The sequence below is a fragment of the Tursiops truncatus genome, chromosome 9, assembly GCF_011762595.2.
Source record: "Tursiops truncatus isolate mTurTru1 chromosome 9, mTurTru1.mat.Y, whole genome shotgun sequence".
NCBI lineage: Eukaryota > Metazoa > Chordata > Mammalia > Artiodactyla > Delphinidae > Tursiops > Tursiops truncatus.
Window position 1 is genome coordinate 31,478,485 of NC_047042.1, and position 25,522 is coordinate 31,504,006.

Here is a 25,522-nt window from a genome sequence, read left to right on the forward strand (position 1 = left end):
TGACTTAGGGAGTTTCACCCCATCAGATAGTGTGTGGAATATGAGTTTTGAGAGAACATTACGATGTACTTTTATATTTAGCACAGGGGGTGAATCTGGTTATCAAACAAATGCATCCTAAGTCACAAGAGACAGATAAGAATGGACGAACAGTTTCTAGATGCTCACACTAAGTGAGAGAGTCAGAAGGGAGTTTTCCCAGTATCTTGTGAGCGTTCGTGTTCCAACAAGAGTTATATTGTTTGGATGTAGTTCAACTGGAGGAAAGGGACGCTCTGCTCAGTTCTCCTGAAAGCAGTTATTCAGATTGAGCCTTAGAACGGAGAACGCTGCCGTCATGCTAGGGAGACAATGGGACCACTTTCTTCTGCTTTACATTGTGGTCTGTTGACTTCTTGTTGTTGTTTGTAAGGCTTCACTCTCCGTGCTAAGCTCTCCAGGATTGCTCATGAAGGGGAAAAATTCCTCAGTGTTTATGAACATCTCTTTTCTCTGACTTTAATTTTTTCTTGGAGTTTTATTTTCAACCCTTTCCAAGGGGGAAAAATATTGTTTCGTGCTTTTTCTGCTCCAAGGCCATCAGTAGAAAGGCCAGGGATTTACTGAGCTGGAGAGGAGGTGAGAAGTCCAAGGATGGCACGCTCCTTAGTTTGATGACGGTAACGCGTCTCTAACCATTCGGCAAGTCGTTAGCATCGGTGTCTCAAGGAGGAGAATAATTAGCAGTTTCAAAGCCTTGTGATTGCAATGATCTTAGAGGTGACCATTGGCTTTAAGGGCGAGTGGAGGTCTCAGAAGCCTTCACCTCGGTAGGTACTACTGAAAAGTTAAGGGACTTGTTGGAATTGTTAAAAAGCACCCTGAAGGTTGACTGCATGTATATCTAAGACTGACCCCTAACTTCTTCTGCGTCCTTAGAATAGTTGAATATCCTGGTTCATGTCCTAAATTTCTCAAAACAATATTCCTTTCGATTCATTTTAATTAGAAGAGCAGTAGTTTTCATATGCTACATTTTATTGATTTCAAGGTGCACTTTCCTCACACATCTTAGCATTTCTGAAATCAGGATGAGTCTTAAAGTTGATGATAGGAAAACATGTACTAGTTTAACGGGGAGCATTTTTCTTTCTTAGTGGTCCTTAAAATGGATGACATAGTTTACAATGGATTGCATACTCAATTCAGTGGATCAGTGACAACCTGAGGGGAGGGCGAGATCTTTTAAAATCGAACCAATAGGAGATAGAGTACCACTTCACCAAGATGAGAAATCATCAGCCTTAGGCCACAGACAGCATTATGGTTATTAAAAAGGTACCTGTGTTGCCTTTGCCTTATTAGTTGAATCCAGAATATTACAGTTACAGCTAATGAGCGTATAATACACTCCAAATGTATAGTAACAGAAATCTGAACTCGCTGCTCTTTATTATAAGGACTTTTACCATGAGACGGAAATTTAGTGGTGGAAGGTTTGCTTACGGTTTGCTTACGTAACTCTGCTGGCGGTTGTATACTCACTAGTCTCTTTACACCTTCATTTTAAGATTGTAAAAGAGAACACTAAGGTTTTTTACTTCTTGCATCAATGTCATAATATTGATGCAATAACAGCTCTGAAGTGTGTACATTTCTGAGAGGAAAGATGAGGTATCAATAAATATTGGAATGATGGCCTTTTCTGTGTAGACTTTTCCTACTGAAGCTGAAAGTCAGGAAAGGTGACTATGAAGGACCTTTCTTCCTTAGTGATAAATACAAACTTAGCCATTTTGTGGTCTCCCTCCTGCAGGGTGACACCGTCTGAACTGATCAACCCTCAAGGCTGAGACTTCCATAGTACTCTACCAAACAGGATATTTGATACTAGGTGCTTCTACTTTTTACAATAATTTATAAGGCATAAAAATCATCTGGTAGCTTTTTTCACTCTTTTATGTCTTAAGCACTTGTTATAAAGATACCTTTGCTTGCCCACTGAATTCACAGTGTCCATGAGATGATTGCAGCATTTTCATTTTTCCTGCCCTCATTTTCTCTTTGATAGCAGTCGTCTGTTCTTGTTCATGAAAACTCAGTTATAACACACAGAATATACAGAGGAAATTGCAGTTTACTTAATGTAAACCCGGTCTGCAGTTTCCTATTCTTATAACAATAACGACCAAACCCTAGAGTTACATACAGATTTCCTTTCTTTTGTGATTCTCAAATGCGTCAACTACCTCATCTACCATTCCTGGGCCAAAATTATTTAAGTGCACAGTGGTAAAATTTGAGTTAGAATCCCAGTTGCCTCTTGAGCCATTCTTTTCACTAAATGACTTTGTTTCTCCAGTCCTAGAATGTCACATCCCCTTTTGTACATGTATGCCAAAATGAGGCAACTACTTTGTGGTACTACTGCATAGAGATAGACATGAATTTGATGGAATAAAGCTTTTGTTGCTGGTACATCTTGTTACAAATTGAAGGGGCTTCGAGATTTCTGACTGGGCATAGCTAATATCTTTTTCAACTGGTAAACGCCATGATTAGGTTATAAATGGATGCAATTAGAGAAACACTTGACTCTGTGCTTTTGCCAAGGGGCTTCTGAAACTTAAAAAAAGTTAAATGTATAATTATCACGAGTTTCTCAGCAAGCACTTAGTTTTCCTATTTTATATTAACAAGCTGTAGGCAGAATTAGCCAGCACTCAGTCCTAAGTGTTGAAAATTATGTGAGAACTTTAAGAAGGGGACAGAAATGGCTGTTTCTTATAAACATTATGAGAGTGAGATTAACATTTGGCCATTAATTCTCTAAAGAAATTGCCTCTTATGTGGGCATCATATATTCTAGGCTTAATTCTATGATTATATCCATAGAGGAAGGGGCACGTGTTACCAAATGGGGACTTTTGAGCTTGAGCTTGAAGAATGACTAATGGTCATAGAAGGACAGGACAAGGGAGAGCAGTTAAGGCAGAGGGACCAGCAGGAAGGCACATGAGTTGAGCCCTGGGCAATTCTTAGGAAATGAGGTGGGGTGAGGTGGGCTGTAAGTTGTGAAAGACCTGGCAGTCCACTCTAAGGAGTTTAGACTTGCCTTTCTGGCAAAGGAAAGCCATCAAAGAAGGGAAGTGGCATAATCAGATGTGGTCTTTTTAAGATCTCTCTGGCATTGGTTTAGAGGAAAAATTGAGTGGGGAACAGGGAAGTGTTGGAGAGAACCCTTAGAGAGCTATTGTTGTGAGTCAGGTGCGAGATGTAAGCCTGAAGCAGGGTGGCAGCTCTGGGAAATGAGAAGGCCACAGATGTTGAGTCGTTTAGATGGTAAAATTGGCAGAATTTGATAATTCTGCCAATTATCAATGGGGGATAATGGGGGAATGTGTGTGCTAATTTATACCAAGCAGTTTTTGAATTTGTTATTACAGTTTCCTGGTACAGACATGAGAAAGTTCTGGTTATCACCAGAGTGGTTGCTCACCTTTGCCAAAAAGCCACATAGACACTTACCTTGTTTTGTTGTCCTGCAGTGTGTTTCAAGTGCCTGAGATTTGTGCTACAGAACACTGTTTATCTCGTTAACAAATTGTTTGATGGAGTTTCTGGCTAACAGTATGGAGACTACTTCTTCTGAGACCCAGATACTTGGACAATACCTTAAGCACAGAGAATCTCTGGCAACCTCAAAATGAACTCAATTATTTGGCCAGAGCTTTGGCATCGGCTGCAATGATGTGTGTGCCTCCTTCAGAACTACCTGTGATTTTAGAGATGCTCTCCTAACCCATAGTCCGAGTTGGTGTTTCTGTACTGTTATTCTAGAATACTCTTGGTCGTTTATTCATTCAGTACACCTTTATTGAAGCCGATGTTGTAGGGGATCCAGAGTAACCATGGTGGTTCCTACCTGAAGGAGTATAGTCAGGTTGTGGAGAAAAGATACTGACACAGATAACAGCAATACAAGGAGGCAGTGGTGATAATCCCCAGAGAGATACATGGGTGTCAGAGGAAGAATTTACACGTGGGGAAACAGGATTCTTTCTCATGGCAGAGGTTGAGTTTGATGTGGACCTTAAAGTAGGTTTTAGGTTGGATTTAAACAATCCAAACTGAAGAAGAGCATTCCTGGAGGGAAGAATAGCATTAGAAAATGCACAGAAATATCTAAAAATACAAGTATTTTTTGGAAAGCGAAACCATTCTGTCACCAGGGTACCAAGAATGGGGGTAAGGGAGATGGTGACAAGGACTCAGGAGATGGAAAAGTTAGTGAGAAATGAGATTGGGACCAGACTGTGGAGGATTTTGAGGGCTGAGACGTTTCACTTCATTCTAGAAATAATGAAGAGGCATTGACTTGTTTTGTTACTTTTCGTAAGAAAGTAGGATGAGGGGGCCCTTCTGTGAGGTAAACGATATTATTTCAGTGTGATGAGTCAGAAAGCTGAGGCTGTTGAGTGATTAAGCAGAGCTGGGGTAAGTGTGAACTCAAGTCTGACTGCCCCTGGGTGGCATCTTCTCTCAGCTGTCATCACCGGAGGGAGGCCTGGTAGGAGGACAGGAAGCTGAGATGACAAGAATCATGATAGTCCTGAGAAAGAGGCACCACTAGGAGGACAGCCCTGAAGGAAAGACAGACAGACGGCTACATATTGAAGGGATGGTGGTGGTGAAGTGTGGGAAGGAAAAATGAAAAGGGAATGCGAAGCTACTAGCTTATTTTGAGTCCTAACTTTTTAAAGTGTATAAACTGTTCACATTTAGTATCTGTGAAATAGCTGGATTAAAGTATACATCTAGATGTGGGTGCTGTTTAATGGCATACCGCCGCACTGTTTACCAGAAAACCGAAACTCAGTTTTTCCCGAAAGGTCGTTTATGCTTTGTAGTGTATTAACCTGTAGAGTAGAAATACTAACAAGCAGCTCCTGAACTTGACTTCCTAATTTCCAAACTGCAGAAATGAAGGTCTGTAAAACGTATGTGAGAGCCGTGCTAAGTGATGCTTTCCCTGGGGACCCTGTCTGTATCCCTCCCTCTCCCCACCCTGCTTTCTTCAGTGCCTTTGTTATGTCTGGGGACCCACCCTACTTCCTTCCCCTTTTCCAATTCACTCATGAAATATGGGTGGGAAGGGGATTTTACACGTTCTGAAAATGAATCTTGGCATAGTCGGCTGCCAGGGTAGGGTCCCTATCTCTCAACTTCAACCGGAATTTCCTTTCCCCTGTTTCCTGCAGCCTCATCCTGGACTCCTGCTTGCGTCAAAGGGTTTGCTGGTTGTGGATTACTAGGGCAGAAGTGGGTTGGAGTATTCTGGCTACCGCTACTCTTACTGCACACACTAGAAGTTGGTCTCTGCATTTCATTTGGTCTGTTGCTTAAAAAAAAAAAGCAGCTTAATATAAAGTGAAAGCCCTCTTTATACTCTGCGTGAAATACTAAAAGGAAATGGTTTTATCATTCTGTATTCAAACTTGCATTATACATCTAAGCGAGTAAAGTTAAGACCAATCATGGCATTATTTGAAGTTCACCAGTAATTTAGTTTAACCAGGAAACTAAAGACAAATAGAATGTTATAACATTATTGCTTAGTATTGAAAGCCAGAATTCAAATGTATTAGGCAAGTCATAATATATTAAGTTGCCCACTGCTGAGAAATTCTGTGTAGAAACCATGTATTTTTCTTAATGGCAAAATCCCGACTTTGTGTTGGTTTGGTACTAACATACATACGTTTTTAGAGGAAATAGGCATCCTTAAGTGAGTTGTTTTAGTTCATTTTTAATCCGGATTCATTTGGTCACAGAGTAACCACGAAAGTGATAGAAGATAGGTCTTGCCTCCAAGAAGTTTACAGTCTAGCTGGAGAAACAAATTCACACTTGGAAAACAAGTGAACCACACATTTCCCAGGCCTTCAGGGAGAGGGAAATACCTCTGGTAGACCTATCCACAGTGGCAGCAATCCAAAAAGAAGTTCTCTGTTTTCAAAAGCAAGGTTTACAAGTTTGGTTCACTTTAAATTCTGCTTTGGTTTCGTTTTTTTCCTTCCAGAAAAACGGCAGCCGCTGGACATCAGTGCTGTGCTCATGCCGCCTGGGGGGCCATCTGCCCATTAGCTGGATTTCTAGGTTCTCACAGAAAGCCCACTGCAAGTCTCAACATTTTAAAAATATTAGTTTCAGTTTTTAACGTTTTTAACATTTTAAGCGGAGAGGGACTTGTCCTTATGATACTCATTTATTTTTCTGAAAATATTCACGTTTCTTTTTTAAAGGCCCAGTTAAGAAAATGGACACTGTCTCAGTTAGTTTGATTTATCAAAGCCATATTCTCAGTGGATCTTGGATTCCCTATGGTACAGATGCTGCTCCCCAGGTTTATTCATTTCTTCTACTTGTAAAAATAAAATAACCATATCATCTTTAGTATGTCTAAGAAATCTTTAAGGAGAAATATTGAAAAATAGGTTATTTTTCCTTGACTTTTGTTCCTCTCAGTGGTGTACCTCACTCCAGACCCCTGGCAACCTTATATTCTTTTTTTCTCTACCCCTATCAAGGCCTGGTCTGCATTAATATAGCAATATTAATACTTTGTAGGTTGTTGTCTGATCAGGTAACACTAGAAATCTTTGGTGGTTTGGTTTCATTTGAATTTATAATGGGTGCTTTAAGACAAAAGGGTAGAGAAAAGATGCACAGACAGATGGACAGTCCTTCACAGAGAGATGGACAGTACTTCATGGCAACTGTGTGCCACTGAGGCTCAGAGAAGTAAAACATGGAGACATCAAGGAGTATGGAGACATAGGTACCGACATACATTGTGCCTTGATTCCCCAAAGACTGCCCTGATACATCACTGCTTTTGGGGAGATAACACTGCAGGAAATTCAGAGGCTGAGTTCACAGTTACCTGCATGCTAAGTTCCAGGGTGCTGTGGAAGCTTGTCACAGGGAGCTCAGCTGGTCTAGGGAGACAAGCATGTGTCCCTGAGGAAGGGAAAGAAGAGAAGAGAAGAGTCAGAAGAGCTACCAGGAGAAGTGAGGAAGAATGGGCATCCCAGGCAGAGGAGAGCGAGCATGGGTGAGGACAGGAAGGGCCTGATGCAGAGAGAGGAGGATGCAGCCCTGCAGGCAGAACTAGTGGCTGAAGCCAGGGGGTCAGAGGGCGGGGAGGGCCAGAGGATGCAAGGCATTACCTAAAGGCCTAGCCAAAAACGGCGTGCTAAGAGCCATACAGAGCTTTTGTGAAGAATGTAAACAAGAGAGAGAAAGATGATTAGATGTGAATTTTTGAGATTCCTCTGCTGCCGTGTGGGGATGGGTTTGCTAGCAAAGAATGGGTCACGCGCACTCCATTCAAAGCTTTCTGACTCTCCTTTCCTTATAGTCCTCTCTTGATTTTACTACATAAAACAGGAACCAGCATAAACAGTAAAACTTTGCTGTGAAGACAATGTCCAATGATAGCTCTACTCTTACTTATTTAAATATACTACATCATCATTTTTCTTGAAAAAGTTGACTTTGATTCAGTCCTGCTTTTATAGAAATGAATTTTGAACTTGCATGTAATGTGAATACTCTCTGTTAATTAACACCCCGCAGGCATGTATGTTCACATTAAATGTACTTACTCTGCTGCACGATATTTGCTGCACATTGATTCAGCCAGAGTTTGGTGATTTCTGAGAGATTCAGATACTTCAGTTGGTAAAGATGAGGAAAAGAAATTTATAAAAGATTTCCATGTGGGATGCAAAGAACCTTTTTTTCCTTTTGCATTGGGAAGTGGGTGGAAAGGAAAAATTCCATCTGGCACACAGCAGCGCTAGATGTTGTTCTAAGATGGCAAAAATAGAAGATTGCTGAAAATATCGTAACAGAACATAACAGACTGTGGGTAAATGTACAGTACATATTTTTCTAATAAATCATGTTAAATACCCGTATTTTGCTTAAAACATGACCATGTTCTTATTTGTCGTTACATAAAAATTTGTCTTTAATTTAAAAAAAAAATCACCCACTCCATTACTGTAGCAAAAAAAGACTTGTTTGGGTCTGTAGAAGTTACACTTAGGTTTACCTGAGATAGGTTTTTGTGGCTTTTTTCTTTCTTTTTTTCTTTTCCAATCTTTCCCTCCTGTATTTAAAAAAAAAAAAAGGAGAAATAAGATATGACATGTCTGTTCATTTATTGTACATTCCTACGTAACTAAGTGAACAAGGCTCAACAATTTTAACAAAGCCTTGTAAGTATCCTCTTTGTTCAGGTTCCAGGAATGGCTGGGCATGATTGAGGTGAGCTGAGTCAGGATAAAGGATCAGGGGCTCTTCCAGATCCAAGAAATAAAGAGAGGGAGTGAACCACAGTTAAGACGAGCAGGAAGTGGCTCGGGGGGTAGGGATCTCTAAGGAAGGTCTCTTGAAAACTTAGTGAGTCACAGAAGCATATCTTAGTGACCTCCCAGGTAGCGGTGGGGTGGAAGGTGTCCAGGTAAAATTTGACCCTGTGAGATCAAAATCACACGGATGACTTGTTAAACCTTGCTTGATCTTGCCTTGGGTAGGATTTATAGAGGCAAAACAAGGTTTATATTGATACTCTTGTGCATAAAGCATTCTAATGACCCCCAAATGGTACAATGCATAATAAAATCCCAAACTGAATTTTATGGTTGATGGATGCTATCACTTTCTCCCTGCTCGGTGAACTTACTGTTACTACAGGTCGGGGGATTGTGATGATGTGTTATTTTTTGCAATCAATCTGAGTATCCTGGAGTTTTCCTATCATAGGCATTGGAAAGAACTTTTTTGATGTGATGCGTCTTCATTAGGTAAGAAAAAGTTTCACCCAGAAACTGGTACCTGCTAAACAGGATTATAAAGAGTATCCTCTGAAATGGGCAATAAGTACTTTACACTCCATTAATTCTGTCGGAAGTTCATTAATCACAAAAAGATTTTGAAATATTTCCATTGATAATATTCTTCTAGTAAAATGCGTACCTTTTAGCCTCTGTTATCAGAAGCAAAAGATCATTAATTAAAATAGTCATTATCGGAGATCCTTCAGGTTTGTTAGGGAAAGGTGTAACTCAGTCTTTGTGCTTTTAACTCTTTGTGTTTCTGAAGGTATATGTTGTGGGACTCTAATGGAGACTAGCCTGACGGAAATGACCCTTGCTCCAATAAAGCATTTCTGCTGAACTACTTCTCTCCTACTAATTAGCACTTATCCCATCAGAAAATTAACACAGCAAGTCCTGAACACAGGTACAGTTTTGTCAACAAAAATGAATGGGAGCATTCAGTGCTTCTCATTAAACACTCATAGGGAAGCACAGATCTAAAAATGATCTCCGTGTTAAACCAATACTCAGGTGTAACTCTAAAATCATGGGAACCGAGAGGGTAATTGAAGGCATGGAGATAATACTGTCTCCTCTCGTAATTTGTATGACTGGAATTTTAAAAGATGTACATGAATAGAACTACAGGGTATAGAATGGCAGGGACAGAGCACGCATGGCCCAAGTTGGTGCTGATTTCTACCTACAAGTTCGAGGTTAAGGGGTACACCGAGGTGGACAAGGGAAGCTTTTGAGCTTAGATGAGACAGAATTCTAACTAACCCTTAAAATCCAAGAGAAGAAATTTTGGAATAAAGTAGAGAGCCAATTTTATTCTGATTGTCTTTTAAGGAATATACCTGAATGCCAGATGCTTGCGGGCAGACAACTTTCATGACTCGTTGAACTGGTAAATGCCGTTTCCATTGTAATTTGTCAGTCTCATCTGACTTGTATCCCAATTTTAAGTAGACCCCACTTCTGTGCCAAGTCAGTATATCTCCAATTCCTGTCCTTCAGTGTTATTCATAATCTTGGCATATGGAGGAGATGTGCAGAGACCTGAGAAAAGTTCGCCACACCCTGGAAAAATCCTTCTTAATAAAGATCTGACTGGCCCTAGGTGTAGTCAACATCTGCAGCTGCTTATTCCCCTGGCCCCAGCCTCTGTGGTTTGCCGTTTCTGCATCTGAGCTCTGACTTCTGTTTTTATGTACCACACCTGGCTATGCCAGAATCTCCGGGGAAGAGTGTAGTGAGTTTTGTTGACCCCATTTTGGCCTAAACCTAAGTTTTGAGAGGGCTCCAATCCAGAAGAAAAGCCAAGAATGGTGTCTTTTCCTTCTGAGTGATGGAGCATGGCAACTGCAGACCTCCCGGTCTGGGGGACCCTAGAAAGAAAAGAAGAGTTAGGTAGCACAGGCCTATGGAAGACTCAGAGGGAATTAACTGTGCATTCCCTAGCTGGATATAGTGACCCACCGACTCCGGGGAATTCATTCACTTAGCTAACTGCAGTGAGGTCTTCAGACAGACACCAGCATCCCTCATCAATCAGACACTTAGCTTCTCCATCATTAGAAGTTTATTTCAGATTCCTGTGTTTGAGCTCATACAGATGATTAGAAAGAATCCTACTAGATGAAGATGGAGACAGCCAGAGAGCTGTTTAGCTTGCTGCTACCAGTAGTGGGTATTCAGCCATGGCACATAAAGTTGACTTTGTCTAGGGCCTAAATAATTTTTACTTTCAGTAGAACTTTCTCCTTTTCATATATAGAGCAGATTTTTAAAGTACTTGGCCAAGATTTATTCTTGCCTATATTCATTGAGAAAAGCATTTGTTAAGCACTGATGAACCAGGCATCACACACAGTAGAACAGAGACATAAGTGAACAAGATATGATTTGAGCCCCCAAGCCAGCCACTGTTAGTGAGGGAGAAAGATGAGAAAACAAAGACACGAGAGTGAAGAAGGGCGATACGCAGACAGAAGAAAGTAAGGGGTGTACTCTGAATATGGTGTTTGTTTCTAGAAAATTGTTTCTTTGCCTTCTGGTGAGGCATTTGCTAAAGTAAACATCCTCTCTTTTACTTCCTGGGTTCTGACCACGTAAGGACACAAATCATAAATGGCAAATACCACAGATCTCATATCTAAAGAGAGTTGCATATTGTTGGTGTTTACCATTTTCCTCTCTCCCCATTTTCTAGTTACAAAATATATTTTAATTAGAATATTGTATATAGTTCTTGTCCTGTTTTACTGATTGAATTTGTTTTTGAAAACAAGCCTCATTCTTGAGGTTTATAGGTGTTTGACAGTCCAGAACAAGGCATCAGGCAACTTGCAGGAATTTATAGCACATTTCTGTTAAAGACTGTTTAAAATTGTTCTACTAATAGTAGAGTAATACGTGCCTTTTGTAGAGAATTTAGAAATCATAGAAAGCTACAAGGAAGAACAGAAAAATTTAGTGAGAACTAACTACGATTTCCTCTCGCCTTCCCAATTATATCAGTGTATACATTATGAGGCTTTCCTTACGTTTCCGTAACATACTTCACTTACTTACTCTTCCCATTTGGGGGCAAATAGGTTTTCAAATTTTTGCTGTTATAAGTGATCTGAGATGCACATCTCTAAAAAAATCTTTATGTAAATTTATATTTCTTAAGGATAAGTTCCTAGCTGAGTAATTACTACTCACAGGTATGAACTGCATTAATCTCTTTTATGTTTTTCGCTCAGCTACGCTCCATAAAGCTTGTTCCAATTTTCCCATACATTAGCACTACATTAAAGTACTTATTTTGTAATACCCTCACCCACATTGATTATTACGATTCTTAGAAGGAGAAACTAAGTGTTCTTCTCGGGCTGATGGCAAGGACCAGTATTGTTCAAATTTACATTTCTTTTCTAGTGAGGTTGAATACTTGCAGTTTATATCAATTCAGTTATATTTCTTCTGTAAATAATCTATTCACCTCCTTTGCCCATTTTTCCATTGGGATTTTTCTTGTTGATTTGAATAAGCTTTTTATATGTTAAGGACATTAATCTTTGTAATATTTGTTATATGTAGTTTTGCCGAGTTTGTTTCTTATTATTTTTATACATATATGAGCAAAACTCTTGATTCATGTTTTTTCAATTTCAAAAATCACCTTTAAAATCAGAGAGTTCTTCCCAATTCTGTGGCTAGATACTCAATTTTATTTTCTTCTATTTCTTCTAGAGTTGCACTTTTCACTCAGGTCTTTCATATAGCTGGGATTTATTTTTGTAATGTAAAAGTAAGGTTTCTTGATCAGTTATCACATGCGAATTTTTTCATATTTTCAAACTTTTACTGTTTTGTTACCAGCATTAAAAAATCTATTTTATTCTTGATAAATTGAAATTCTGTTAACAAACTCCCTACAAATTAAATATATTGAGCATGAATTTAGTCAGTCATATTACCTCTCTGAGCTTCAGTTTTCTCATCTATAAGGGTAGTAGATTGGACATCTACGATTTCTTCTAGCTCTAAAATTCCTGTCTTAAATTGAAGACCCGCCACCCCACCCCCAAATTCAGCAGCATTCGTACTTCTGAGTGTTGAACACTTTGCGGGGAAATGTTGCCATTTTAAAGTGGATACCAGTTGATTATTCAGGAGGTTTTGAATAGCCATCTTTTACTCTGATTGACTATGCCTATCAATGCCAATAATCATTCTGTTCTTTTATGTTCTAAAAGTACTCCTGTGGCTAGAATTTCTAAAAGTTTACTTTTTGTGAAATGCTGTTGGTATGGACAGATGGTGATCTAGCATCCTGCCAGAAGTATCCCTGCTGTCAGGGTGTTAAAACCATATTTCAAGTCATGTCATTAAATATCTGGAATTGTTTTTCTGAGTTCAGAATGTCCTGAGCAGGACTGAGATATAAAACTCCCAGATAATGACAAATTAAAAAAAACTTCCAGATCTTTCTGCCTTGAACTCCTAGAAATAAGAATAAAGGGGTCTATTTATTTATACTGGCTAAATTCATTAACCGCTATGCACAGCCTAGCTCCAAACCACTGTTTTTTAAAAACTGCAAATTTATATCTCTCCCCCATTTCTCTCTCATAAAGAATATTTCCTCTTTGAGGGTAATCTCCATGTTTTATTTGAACTTTTACCCCCAGTGTCTAGCGCTAGGCTTTCAATCAATATTTGCGGGCCTGAATTCGGTCAAGAGGACAATTGTGAGTGATTTGAAATGTTTCCCAAGTTCAAGCACTCAAACCGAATCTCTGCAAAACCAAAGTTGTATCTCTGCAGATCGAAGGTTTTCATCTCATCTCCAGGATTCCGGTTCATTGGAGATTTAAAGTTTTAAATTGAAGGGTTTTGTACCATGGGGAATTAACCTGGAAATGACAAGCAGAAAGGACAGGGAGGTTCATCACAGTAGTCAGTTTGTAACTATGGACAAGCTTTTGGGAGAATACATAGTTGGTAAAGAGTAGACACAAACTTTCAAACTTCAATGAGTCATAGTTTACAAAGCAAGGCTCTTACTGGGGCAGGTTTGTATATGAGGATTTCAATCCTCTTTGGCATCCCAAGTGCACATTAATATTCAGGAAAATAGAAGATTGTTTTGCTGTTCTTTATTATCAAAGTACTTCCATTTCTTTTCAATCCATTCCTCTCTTCCCGCACATCCATCCTTCACTCCAGAAAAAGAGGGAGAAACACCTACTCCATTGCAACCGAATTCATTTTTGTCTTATTTTAACCTTCTCTCTTCCTTTTTACCTTCTAATTTTGTTTGTCTCTCAAATAATTGTACCAGTATTCCATTGCAGTTTAAATTCCCTTAACCTGTTTTAACACCAACTTTCTGTGGCTGTGCAATAAACCAAGAGTGACACAGTCCTACCTTTCTCCCAATCTTGTTTCAAACTGTGAAATAAATTTCTGAGATGGTTCCTGCTGAGACCTAAGGCGTGCCTCTCTAAAAGCACCAAGGAATGTGCAAAACATGAAAATACAAGAGTGTTTACTTAAGATGCTTTGTATCTCCTTGCTTCCATGCCATGTGATCTTGCAGTTGCTACGGTAACTAGGAATTTTTCATTCCATAACTTGTATAAGGACTGAGGCTGCCCTTTTTATTACTGCTTGCCCTCTCTAAAGTTACACATGCACGCACGTGCACACACACGCATATTCACAAGCACGCACGTGTAAATGCACATTTATATACACACAAAAGTGACTTGGAAAGAGTTCCTTGACTTGAAGCATTCCCATTTTCTAAGTGTATTACTTTACACTTTATTTACTTTCAATTTAAAATTGTTTTCCAGCTTTATTGACGTATGATTGACAAAAGTCATATATATTTAAGGTGTACAATGTGATGTTTTGATATATGCATACATTGTAAAATGATTACTGCAGTCAAGCTAATTAACATATGCATACCTCACGTGATTACGTTAGATTTTGTGTGTGTGTGTGTGTGTGTGTGTGTGTGTGTGTGTGTGTGTGTGTGTGTGTGGTGAGAACACTGAAGATGTACTCTCTTAGCCAATTTCATGGATCCAGTACTTTTTAAATTTGAAGAATATTTCCACTGGGTCTGTTCACAGTTAAGAGCTAGCTTTCTCAAGTTATTTCAATTTATAAATTAGATCTTTACTTAATCAGGACGCATTTCCAAACACAACTGTGTTTCCTATAAGAGGAATTTGGGAGGAGAAGCCAACGCCATAGGAACTAGTCAGGGGTGGCTATCAAGGGCTGCTGTTAAAATCCATATTGTCCTCTTTTTACTCAGATTTTAAAGGCTTCTGTGAAACTGCTGCTGTGAATTAGTCAAACCCCAGGTGACAAGTATATCTGCAACTAGTACGTAGAAATTTTGTCCGAGTCGTAATTTGCCATAGGTTTTCATCTCATCTTTAGGCTGCTTGAGGAAGGTGTCAATATTGATATTTTCCCTTCAGAATAACTTCATAAGTGTGTCACACACATATACACATACACACACACAATGATATAAGAATTCTTGGGAACTAGAAGGTATTTCTAAAATTTATATTTGTCATTTCTGTAAAATTTCCTAGGAAGCAAGATTTCAGATTTTTTGGTTGTTTTAAATCTCAAGTAACATATGTATTGTATGTTCAGGGCCATCAAGATATACCAATATGTACAGCTGATTCACTTTGTTATAAAGCAGAAACTAACACACCATTGTAAAACAATTATACTCCAATACAGATGTTTAAAAAAAAAAAAGATATACCAATAATGCGAAGTGGAAATAAGTGCTGTTTCCAGCACTAAGTTATCTGAGTTTTTTGCAAAGTGGCCGAATCTGTCGTGAACATATCGTGCAAACTGTCTGCATGAACGCTGTGGATTGATGGAATTCACAGGTTCAAAGTATTGATAGACAAAGTTTTTTTCCAGTGACCTCAGTATGTTAGGAAATGCTTAATGATCTAATTTAGAATTTGAAGGCATCCTCATTTCTTCTGAATTACCTTCTAATAGGCCTCTGTCAGATCACATATGCACAAGGCAGTGCCCTCAGTTGCCCTTTGACCTAGGCTTTTTGAATCCAAGGGGTAAGTCTTAGTGACTTCCCAGCCCAGCCGAGCCTTTGCATTTTCCCGTGGGCCCACTAACCAGGGAGAGTGTATGTACCTCTGAGTCTTAGCAGAATGAAATAACCACCATATCTGGGACCAAGGGGCTGCAGAAGTGACGGAGTGCAGCAGCCTCACCCCGTGAGCATGGCTGACATCACGCCTTGCTTGTTGCTGCAGGTGTTTTATCTTGTTTATACTTTAGACTTGCTGATGCTGAAGGATATTGACTGCTCCCTTGCAGATAATCAGGAACCCCGCCACAAAACTAGGGCCTTGTAAGGCATTAACTAACTCTTGAAATTTCTCCTTTCTACCCTAGCCTACTCTCTGAACTGAGTCCCTTGGAACCTCTTCCTCCTTGCCTTTGCCGACCTCTCTGTCCTTGATCTTGGGCCATCCCAATGTCTAGAATCTGTCTGCTCACCCACCATTCACCAGGCCATTCATTCATTTAACAGACAGTGTTGTTCTGGATGGAGGGACAGCACAGAGAACAAGACAGACCAAGCCCCTGTTCCCATGCAGCAGATATCAGAGTGGAACTTGTCCTGCCATTTCGCCTTTCTCTTCTCCTCTCTATCCCCACCCACAATCTTGTCATCAACCAAGAACTTGCATACTGGATCTAGAATACTTTCTGGGAAAGATTTAATAAAATTTAAGATTTTATGATAAAAAACAATAACACCTGTGTGATTTAATAACTCTCAAGGGTCACATGGGGAGTGTCGAGTATGAAGCAAAGTGTAGGATCTGAACTGTAGTAAACTGATGTAAATATTAGACCAGAAAGAGTGTTAAGAAAATAAAACGTGCAGGAATTAGATTAAGTCAATTAGGGAGATGCTAATATAACTTACCCTAAAGCTATTAGGGTTTTGTTTTTTTTTTTTTTTTTTTTTTTTTTTTTGCGGTACGCGGGCCTCTCACTGTTGTGGCCTCTCCCGTTGCGGAGCACAGGCTCTGGATGCGCAGGCTCAGCGGCCATGGCTCACGGGCCCAGCCGCTCCGCGGCACGTGGGATCTTCCCAGACCGGGGCACGAACCCGCGTCCCCTGCATCGGCAGGCGGACTCTCAACCACTGCGCCACCAGGGAAGCCCAAGCTATTAGGTTTTTGAGTTGTTTTCCTGACGGCAAGGTGATGGACTCCATGACCTTTATGGTGCCATCTAACTTAGTGACAAGCTGACTTAAGCTTCTCTGGAAACTGGAAGGACAGGTTTGCTAGATCATGTACATTTGCATCCCCTCCTCCATTCTCACCTCTGCTCTGTGCTGGTTGGCAGTGAGACCTGACCCCCGTGGACCTAACCCGCCGGGATCTCTTGCCTTCCATCTCCAAATGGGGCTCGGGCAATGGGAGGGGTCATAGGGGATCCGAGTGTAGAAGGAGACGGGGTCAGGGTGTTTCTGCCTACCTTGTCCAGCTTTCTGCTGCAGTTATGGCAGTGACTGCTCCCCTCTGGGACTGCACCTCCTCCTTGCAAGCCTCTCAGTTACTTCTCCAGCTCCCTCCCAATGGGATCCAGTACTCACTCTGACTTCCTCTTGCCCCTTCAAGCCCAGGGGTGGTTAGTATCTCCCTTTGCTGGTCCATGGTTATCTCACCATATTTTGGTTCGTTTTATCAAACCTACCCATACTTCTGTAAATAGTCCCTCCATTAAACACTTTCAGAACCTTGCTGAGTATGCCTCTTTTCTTCCAGTGTCCAGAATAATCCATGAAGCTAATAGCGTATATCAAAATAGACTTGTGATGGAAAAACAGTGCCTGTATTTCAGGATATTACATCCTATCCCCACCTCCTCTGCTCTCTTGTGCAATAGGTTTACTAGCTGAAGTTGGCTTCGGGATCAAATTCCTAGCCTTGCCCTCATTGTAGGGTTCTTAGAAAACTTGCTTTACATGATTATTAGAGACAGTAACATTTAATAAATTCAGTTCTTTTCTAGCAGCCAGAACTTCCTATCCAGTCTTGTGTACTCGTTTTTCTGTGGGAGTTTAGTCACGTTCCGTAACAACTTGGTGTTTGCTTTCACACTATGGAAGTCAGACTTGACCTAGATTTTGTCAGCTTGGGGATGATGAATTCTATTAGTCCTATTTAGGCGTTAGTTTGAGTTATTAATCACAATATGTGTAGGATTTTTTAAAAGAACTAATTATCATTATTTAAATACTCTCATTCTGCCAGAACCATCTATACAAACGATGTGTTTGCCGGGCCAGAACTTTGTGATATGGTAAATCTAAACCACTACTCACCTTGACACATATCTTGCTTACTTTGTCTTTCCCTTAGCTGCTCTCTTAATCAGGTCTATCTTGCCAGCAATATCCTTCTTACTTTTTTTTTTTTTTTTTTAAAGATCTGTTTCCTTTTTTTTTTTTTTTCCATGAGAATAGAGAGTCATGAGATACATTGTCAGCAAATTCTGTGAAGGTTGTTCTCAGACAAAATTGTTTTTGGCCAGAGGAGATTTTTTTTTTTCAGATAAGTATTCCAGTTCTGCTGTACCCACATTTAACGGTACAAGAATAGATGCGGGCATTGGTGGTTTGGTTTGCTAAGCTGTGTGTGAATTTCCGTAGGACAAGACGAGGAGAGATCCCTAACCACTAAATCACATGCCACTTTCCTATTTAGGAGAGACAGCACTTTGGGCTTCTGTGAGAAAAGTGATGTCAAGAGAACTGAATTCTGTAGGATCTAAGGATTGGAAAAAAATGCCGAGGTTATCTTGTCCAGCCTCACTCACTGAAGAACCATCTTCACTTGTCAGTAATGTTATTGACAAGCTCTGCTCCAGTTTGAGACAGAGCTCATTCTGCCTCTGCCATCAATACTTCCTTAAACTGAGCCTCCATCTGCTTCCTCGATCTAGCCACCCAGTAACGGAAGGTAACTTTTCTAGAACATCACAGGTAATCCTATGGCACCCTATCCCACAAGGCAGGGTAGCTCAGAGAGTGAAAATTTCCTGCTGTGGTTTCATTCTCCCCATCTTTTTGTTCTTAGACATTCCAGCTACCCGAACAGTACCTCAAAGGGTGTGTTTCCCAGACCCACTTGTAGCTCCTTGGCGCAGAGTCCCATGTATTTTGATCAGCAAAGTCCTGTGCCCAGAGGCTCATCACAGCCCTGTTTTGTTTTGTTGGAGGTAAAATTTGCGTAGCATAAAATTAACTATATTAAAGTGTACAGTTCCATGCCTGCCCAGTGCTTGAGCCCATCAGGCCGAAGGCAGCTTATGCGCTGGACGCCCTGCTAACCTTAGGCTGCATGTCTCTGGGTACCCAAGTTTTGTGGGCATCAGACCCCACTAATCCCTGCCATGTTGAACTCTGTTCCTGCCAGCACTGCATTTCCCCCTTGCCAGGGGTATGAGCTCCGCCCTGGCTGAGCTTGCTTAGCTGTGGTCCTGAGACTACGTTCGGCCCTTGGCATCCCTCTTCTCCTCTTGGAACTCAGCATGACGTAGACACACCTGTTGCCTCACCTGCCAAGCAGATTAGCCTGCTTTGGCTGCCAGCACCGGGGTAGACCAAGTCCCCTTCCATACTTGTAGTCTCTAACGTGTATTAGTGACCGTCTTCTGGGGACGTCTGTGGTTCTGGTTAAGGGCTCTGTGGTTGGGTCTGCCTGGGTTCAATCTCAGCTTTACCACACACCCTCACACAAGATCTTGCTTGGCCAAGTTACTTTATCAAAATGGGAGTTTTAGCAGTATGTACCTCATAGAATTGTTGTAATGGTTAGATAAGATAATTAATGGATGTGCAACTCTTAGCTTTGCTGATGTATGGTAAACCCTCAATAAATGTGATAGATTTATCTGCCTGGTCATGGCTGGATCCCCCCCTTGTTGCCTGTTCCTAGTGGGCCTGTTAGTTGCACATGGCAGTGCTGTCTCCTTAGTTCTTGAGCTGTGGTTACCTCTACCACTATGAGATAAAACTATGTTAGCTGTTTTTAATTGTCTAGTAGCTAATGATTGCATGATGCTTTACACTTCACAAAATACTTAGCCATGTTTGCTCTTAAATATTGGCCAAGTTTTGGGGCTGCCTTAGTGATCCTCACATTAACCACCCTCAGGCCAAGATCCTGAATTAGAGCAGGTCGTTTTGGTCTCATAACCCCTTGTCTGTCTATATCATTGTCCAGTGTGATGAGCACGCAGCTCTTCTTTTCAGTTTGCCCATATCTGTTTGAGCGTCCCAAACACTCAAGTTGACGATCAAGATGCAGAACAGCGCAGGCCACTGTTATCCACACCCCTAGTAGTTGGATTACCCTTCCTTAGGAGGAGCACCTCTCAGCAAACTGTCCCCTGTACTGGCACCATCAGAGTTCAGCACTTGAAATGTATCTTTTGAGAGTAAGCTGCTGTTCTCTAAACCTCTACTCAAAATTGCACTTTTTTTTTTGCGATACGCGGGCCTCTCACCGTTGTGGCCTCTCCCGTTGCGGAGCACAGGCTCCGGACGCGCAGGCCCAGCGGCCATGGCTCACGGGCCCAGCCGTTCCGCGGCACGTGGGATCCTCCCGGACCGGGGCACGAACCCGTGTCCCCTGCATCGGCAGGCGGACTCTCAACCACTGCGCCACCAGGGAAGTCCCCCAAAATTACACATTTATCCATTCCTCATTTTGTGTGTTCATTGATCCATCTGGGTAAGGTTCTTCAGGTATTTATGAAGTGCCGAGACCTGGCTGTTTGTTGGGAATTCAAAGTTGAAGGAGATACGGTGCGTGCCCACATGTGAGCTTATGCTTTAGAAGGGAGACAGAAAAGGTCATCAGTATGTGCTTCTCGGAATGCTGAGACCGAAGGAGTCATGTGGCACTGTGGGGTTGCAGAGAAGGGCCAGCCACGTCAGACGGGAGGTAGACGGAGCAGGTTTCCTGGAGGAGGTGGTTCTTGAAGAGAACTTCGTAGGAGGAATGAAAGTTCGACCAAGGAGGTTGGGAAATGAAAGGCATCATAATAAGCTGTTGGCTCTAAATGCCATCTCAGTCTGTTTGGGCTGCCGTAACAAAACACCACAGACTGTGTGGTTTATAAGCAGCAGAAACTTATTTCTTACAGTTCTGATGGCTGAGAAATCCAAGATCAAGCTGTCAGCAGATTCAATATATGATGAGAGCCCACTTTCTGGTTCATAGATAGCTGTCATTTTGCTGTGTCCTCACGTGGCAGAAGAGGCAAGGGGTCTCTCTGGGGCCTCTTTTATAAGGGCACTAATCCCATTCATGAGGGCTCCAAAGGCCCCAGCTCCAGACACCATCACTTTGGGGGATAGGTTTCAACATAGGAATTCGGGGTTGGGGGAGACACCAACCTTCAGTCCATAGCAAATGCCTTCCTACCACTAAGTTAGCATCTTCACAAACTTGAGGGAAAGCAGCATTGCACCTTGTGCTACTTGTATGACTTCTTGAGTGCCGTGGCATCAAGCTAGATGGTTCTGTGCATTCTCCATCTGAAAGCTTCTCCGGTGCTGCCTGCTTCACACAGGGTTGATGATGGAACACTGGGTCACGTGAGGAGTGTTGAGGATCCTGGTTGGAACCGAAGGGGGCAGAAGGGGGATTTTAGAGGGCACAAAATTCACATCTTGCCCAGTTCACACTTCAACCCACAGGGTGACCTGTTCACGCCCACACCCTTTTTTCCATGTGCCCTAGACTCAGGGACAGTACCATTGAGTGAATGCCTTCCCATTGTTGTGTTAGTTATATGGTCTCTTATATGTCAGTTGCACGGGAGCTTAGTTTGGTAGAATTCTGACAGATGGAGCAAGTACAGCGCTCAAGTACAAAACACAGTTACCTCATGTGATGAGCATCATAATAGGAAAGTGACTAAGTAGAGAGGGTAGGGGCAACCTCAGAGGAGAGTGACCATTGAACCACGTGAGATCGAATTCTGTCTTTTAAAGGTAATCCACTCGCTCACTCACTCTCTTGCTTGAACTTGCACGCTCAGTAAACCGTTATCAAGTTAATATCATGTGCCAGGCCCTAAGCTGTGTGTTAGGAAGAGAACTAGAAGTCACAGTCCCTGCCCTCAAGATGTCATCATCTCGTGGAGAGCGCAGAGGGAGCAGATAATCAGAGGTCAGTGTGATGGATGTCATGTCAGGGTTCTTTGGGCATCTTATCTGGATAGGCAGTGTTACCAGCAGGAGATTGTCAAAGAAGGTTACTTAGATGCAGTGATAAATATGAGTGTCATTGTGTGGAACGATTTGTACCTTTTGGGGTTCATAGACTCCAGTGAGACCTAGAACTCTGGACTCTCCCTGGGAAAATGTGCCTACACATAAAAATTTTATATACTTTCAGAAGCTTCTCTGAGTCACTAAAGCCCATCCATGAACCCCCAGCTAAGCCCTCTTGTAAGAGTTGATACTCACAGAGCATCAGGGACACCACGCCATGGAGAATACCAGTGGCTGCTTTATGTCAGTACTTGGGAGAGGAGTATTTTCCATTATCAGAGATAATGGAAAATCAAGCAAGTAGTTGTGACAATTCCAGCAGGCCTGAGAAATCCCTTAGTAATGACTTTTTCTTGCTAGTGCTGGTGACAAGTGAAAATATAAATGCAGTCAGAAATTTGGTTCAGGACAGCGTAGACTTGCTAAACTGTGAACATCAGTTCTTCACCTTACTTTTTAAAAAAAAATCAGTATTTTTATTACCCTCTATGTATTTTCATCTTAAAAATAAATGTCTTTCATGTGAATAAATGAAAAAAGAGAAGTTGGATTTCGAAGTATAAAAGCTGATCTTGGTCAAGGAAGTTAATCTAAAGTAAGTCAAAGGGACGGGTTCTATCATTCATTCAGAATTTGCAGGCAGGGGAGCAGTGTAGCCATAAAAAGAAAAGAAATCAGAGCTAGTCACCAAAGAATAGAACAAAGACATGAGGAGCAGAGAAAAGCTGAAAACCCTCCTCTGTTTTCATATTTTTCATGGCCTCTGTTCAAAAGGTCCTCTGAGTCTGTGATCAAACATCTTTCCCTCCCCTCCCCCTCCCCTCCCCCTCCCCTCCCCTCCCCTCCCCTCCCCCTTTCAGCTGAGGATACCTGTTTATTTTTACACTTCCTTTCCTCCCCCATCTCCCAGCTCATCCCAGACTGCACCCCATAGGCAAAGCTGTGAAGAATCCGTCTGGCCTGGTCCTTAGAGTTTCTTGTTCTTCCTACCATCCCTTCAAGAGAGTAGGGCAAAGACCTGGTTTGTGCAGATCTAGGAGCTAAAGTGTGTGTCAGGGAGTGGGGAGAATTCTCACTTAGCCTGTACCAACCAGAGCTGAGCGCCCCCATGCCTTGGCTGGGGCGGGCGGTGGGAAGCATGGTGCCTTCTGGGAATACATCCCACTCCCCACTGCACCTTCCTCTTCAGTGTTGCACCTACAGAAGTCCCTTCTCCTAAGGTCTGTGCCCCTTGCACTGGCATTCTTTTTTTTTTAATTAAAATTTTTTTTTAATTTTTATTTTTTGGCTGTGCCGCGCGGGATCCTAGTTCCCCGACCAGGGATCGAACCTGCGCCCCCTGCCTTGGCAGCACAGAGTCCTAACCGCTGGACCGCCAGGGAAGTCCTCGGGCATTCGTTCCTCACCCATCCTCTCATCACTTTCAGGAACATCCCTGGGTATGACTCTCTCATCCTCCTGACAAGGAAATGCATTTTATCTTTGACTCCAGTAACCATGCTCTCCACACTGCACCATGCCAGCGGCAGGGCGGCATCTTACGACCCTTGTCCATGGTCACTGTCCTCTAGCCAGAGACCACCAGGAGCACACCTGTAGTTGAGTAAGTTGGGTTTATTGCCTTTGGTATAGTGATGGAGCCCTCGCACCATGGGGAGCCTCACAGCAGCTCAGTACAAGAAGGTGATAGAAGAAAGGACATCCCAGGCTTGGGTTTGTGTTTGGTGACTTTGGGGAGGATTTCAAGTAGCAGGGCTTTGCTCTAGATCAGGAAACTGGGCAACTCTGTGACGATATCTTAAATCTCATCTATAGGGAGAGGAGCAAAGCCAAAGTTGTCACTGGGAAAGAAGCAGCAGTCGCTACTCACTCACTGGGCTTTCTGGTATTTTCTGCCGTGATCAATGTTTATGCTTTGTCTGTGTTCAGATATGATTTCCGAGTGGCCGTGTTTTTGTGTTGTCCCACCACAGTCACAGAGTGGCCTTATCTGATGTTGATTTTTCGCAGAATCAGTGACATTTAACAGGAGAACACAAGGCCCAGCCTGAGTGCCAGGCCGGCTCCCTGCTTCTCCCTTGCTCCGTCTGCCCTGCTCTGAACTGCCCCACTTCAGAGATCAGCCTCCTTGATCAAAGCCTCCACCTGCTTCCTCCTCGACTGCCTGCCTGCTCCCTTCACTCCTGTGAAGGCTTGTCCTCGGCCCCCGCTTATCAGCTCCTCTCTTGGCGCACTCCTTTCCCTAACCAGACAGACGCCCTGTGGAGAAGGGCTGTTTTGCGTGTGTGCTGACGGCAGCCCACAACACCTCTCCTCCCTCCCTCCTGGTGTCTCCTATGCTGATCTCTTCCCCTGGTGGGCAGAGGGGGCGTCATTCGCTGTTCTCCTCTCAGGTTTCTCTTCTTTTAATTTAAAAATTGTTTTTTTTAATTTATGTTTTTAATTTAAAAATTAAAAAAAATTGTTTTGGCCACACTGCGCAGCATGTGGGGATCCCAGTTCCCCGACCAGGGATCTAACCCGCGGGCCACACCGCACCACCCTCCCACCTCCCCACGGTGGCAGTGCGGAGTCCCAACCACCAGACCAGGGAAGTCCCCCCCCACTCAGATTTCTGAGCACTTTGGCAGGAAGGCCTAAAACCATAAACATATATTTTTCTACCCTCAGCAGCACAAAGCTGCCTGGCAATTCCTCTTTTCATAACTTGTTTATTCCCTGTTGCAACCCCTAAAGCCATTTTTCCAACAGTTTTCAGGCCAAGGAACCTCCCCTTCCAGAAGATGGTCGGAACCTCCACTCTACGGAGATGGTAGAGGCATCTCATTTTGTCTACCTCAGCTACCTTATTTTCCCTGCTCTAATTTTTTTCTAAATTTCCACCCATCTTCTTTCCCGTGATCCTCTCTGGAAGGAGGAAGGCTCGATCCTGTTGTAGCCTAAACCCTCCATGCACGTTCCTGATCTCTCGCCCCTTCTCCTTAGCCCCTCACCTTGCCGACTTCCCCAGCCAGGCAGCCTCTTCAGCCTGACTCCTTCCTTTCGAGATGAAATTCCAAGGAGGCGGTCTTACCTGTTTGTGCACTTCCTTCACATCCGCTTACACCTCAACACTCGCCTTCCCATTGTGGTCTCCTCATCACTTCCTCCTAGACTCTTCATCTTGGTGAATTTGACAACGTCAGACAGCCTTTGCCCTTGACTCTCCTGAGTCAGTGCCCTCCACCTTCTCCTGGCTTCTGTTGGTTTCACTGCTTAGTCATCTCTTTGGTAGGTTTCCTCATGACTCTGATCCCCTCCCTCTTCCTCCTTCTTTCTATGTTTTCTCTTCCTAGTTCCCTTTCTGTCCTGCTTCCCTTCAACAATCTCATCCACTCCCAAACTTGAGTAGTTCACAGATTTATCTCTGTCCTTGGCCTTTGTCCAGAGCCCTAGTTCTTTATTTCTAACTGCTTGCTAAACATCTATAGCATGATGTGTTATCAGTACTGAAACATCAGTTGTCTGAAACCAGGTTCATCATTCTCAGCAGAACCAGTTTTTTTGTCCCCTTTAATGGCATTTCCATTCTCTTTCACCCACAGATCTGGGATTTGATCTGTCATCTTTGACAGTCAAATCGCATGGGTTCTCTACCTTTGCTTTCTCTCTTGCATGTGGCCTCACCTTGGGGGAGCTCACCACGTTAGACTTACGCTGTTATGGAGCTATCACCTTGTCAGTTAAGGGCAGGGCATCGGTCTTACTCACCGCTGCTTGCCCCTTAGTGTCT

The 25,522-nt window shown here is 42.4% G+C and overlaps 1 protein-coding gene and 1 long non-coding RNA gene across 5 annotated transcripts in view; one reads left to right on the forward strand and one right to left on the reverse strand.

Moving 5' to 3' along the window:
- RAPGEF5 (Rap guanine nucleotide exchange factor 5) overlaps positions 1–25,522 on the forward strand; it is a 219,690-nt gene that overhangs the window by 120,145 nt on the left and 74,023 nt on the right. The window lies entirely within an intron of this gene.
- On the reverse strand, positions 16,395–25,080 carry LOC141279527 (uncharacterized). The gene is made up of 2 exons (XR_012333917.1): positions 24,824–25,080; positions 16,395–21,088 (listed from the first exon to the last, which is right to left on the reverse strand). It is a non-coding gene; the product is annotated as an uncharacterized lncRNA (long non-coding RNA).